The sequence below is a fragment of the Enoplosus armatus genome, chromosome 20, assembly GCF_043641665.1.
Source record: "Enoplosus armatus isolate fEnoArm2 chromosome 20, fEnoArm2.hap1, whole genome shotgun sequence".
NCBI lineage: Eukaryota > Metazoa > Chordata > Actinopteri > Centrarchiformes > Enoplosidae > Enoplosus > Enoplosus armatus.
In genome coordinates this window covers 16,789,771-16,792,057 of record NC_092199.1, presented here as the reverse complement: position 1 = coordinate 16,792,057, position 2,287 = coordinate 16,789,771, and positions in this window count along the sequence as shown.

Sequence of the window (2,287 nt, the reverse complement as noted above, 5' to 3'; positions counted from 1 at the left end):
TTCAGCGTGCCGCGAGCTGGGCGCCACGCTGGGGTGCTTCTTCAAAGGCTGTCCCAGCAAGTACCACTACAGGTGTGCTCTGGAGTCAGGTGAGTGCCGCTCTCTGCCCCCCATCCTCTCCACACATCACAAGGGAACAAAGCCACAGGTACAATGTGCGCCGCCATGTTTTTTTTCTGTCTTTTTAATCCGAAAGTTGTGGGCTCACTCAATTCATTCCTAGTGGCATCCAGCCATGTAGTTTAGTTTTGGTTCTGTTTGTCCAGGTTTAGATTCTGGTGCCTTTTTGTGGCTAAAGTTGGTATGTTGAACCCCCCCCCCCCCCCAGCTGGTGCGTTGTGTGAGTGCGTCTGAGTTCTTGTGTGTTTTGGGTTTGTAAATAGCTCTTTTGTGAAGTGCGGCTGGCTGTTATCACTTCTGCACAAAGCCCGAGCTTGCACGTGTGGGCGGTTGAACCTTTTTTAATTAATTTATTTAGTTAGATTTTGGGGGAATCAGTGTGGCATCTTCAGCTCCTGTTCTGCTCTTGTCTCCAGCAGACTGTGTACTCATTGAAGAGAATTTCTCCATGAAGTGTAAAAAGCACAAGGTGAGCCGACATAACTGCACCTTTTCAAATTGTACAAGTTGTTTTAGACAAATTAGCTAATTGGGCATAATGTTTGTTTCTGTTATTAAAACTAAATATTACTATTATCAACTAAATATTGATGTTTGTGATTCCTCTCCCCTCCCCAGAACAAGACATTCAAAGCCCCTCCAGGGAACCGATGGGATGACAGCAGGTGACGAAGTTAGCAGAAACCACACGAGGTCAGTAAATACCCGCTCTGCTTTCATGTCCTCTGGAGGAAGTTGTGTCAAGTTTTCGTCTCCAAAGCAGTGTCAAAGTGGTCTCCAAGCTGGAAATTAGTTGCATTATGGGAAGTATAGGAGGTTTTTGGAGCTCGGCCCACATAGAGTGCTGCAGGGATGACGTATTTTTGTAGGCCAACCCGGGGAAGTTAGCATCGCCCTGGTTCCCTCGACTAAACGCTAATGGGATTTTTCTGTGGCATTTCGGATTATTGCAGAAAATAAGCTCTGTGGCAAACAGCATGTTCAGCAAGATAATCTTCACCGCTTTTATGATTATTTTTTTTAAAAGCGTACACGGAATTGCCAGAAAAGAATCGCCAGAAGTGAAAAGCTAACGTTAGGCTGTAAACTTCACCATGGTCTCCATGATAGCATAATAATTAGCTAGCGTTAGCAAGCTACATATAACGTCAAATACATTACACATTGTTCTTCACGACAAGCAGCTGAATATGTCAGTCGACATAGGCTAACGGCGTTGCGGCTAACGGCGTTGCCTAATTTAGCTAGCATTAGAGTAATGCTAATTACAAATGATAACTTCTGTAATAGCGTTATGTTTGCTGTCGTACATGGATACTGTAGCGTGACCTAACAACTGCCTTGTCCCTGCTAAATAAAGAGAAATTAATTTGTTTATTTAGTGCCGATGAATTTCGCCACTTGGAAACATGTTTTCTGTTTATCCATCCAGAAGTTCACCTGCAACACCGCTCTCCTGTGGACCAGGGCTCTTCTGACTGACAGCTAGCACCCGTAAACCTTAACTTCATCCTCTGCTCTTCAACTGCACTGTTACCCCCCCCCCCCCCCCCCCCCCCCCCCACCACCACCTCCCACCTCGGTACTCATCAGGCAGACACCAACAACGCCCGCTGACTGAGGAAAAACCTACTCTCAGCTCCACACAAAGTAACATGCTGAATTTTGTCATTTGTGTTGTCACTTTGTAGTTTATTTATATGGATTTTTTTTGTTTCCTGGATTAAATTTGAATAACAATCAAAGATATTTAATTTTTTTTAAAGATTTTGTAAGTATTTGATTATATTTGGTTTATTTATTCCTGGAGTTGTTTTTTTTTAAAGTTTTTTTTCTTTTCTTATAGGCTTCTTTAGCAGTTGTCAAAGAGGTTTGATTGTGTGTGTGTTTTTTCTTTAAGTTATTGCTGTTGCCGGTCGAGGGGATACTGGCTTTATTAAAAGATGGGACAGAGAAAGGGCTGGACGGTCCAGATATGACACCCGCAGAACAAGGTACTTCATCGGACGATGTGGACACATCAGGGTTCCACGTTTTTTTGGCGGGGGGGGCGTGACGTGATGCGACGCATGGCATTACATTACATTTTTGTTTCACAGAGCGGTGTCTCAAATACACTTGCACTGAATGTTTGGGGCCCAGTTGCTGTTCTCGAGGGGACTGAACC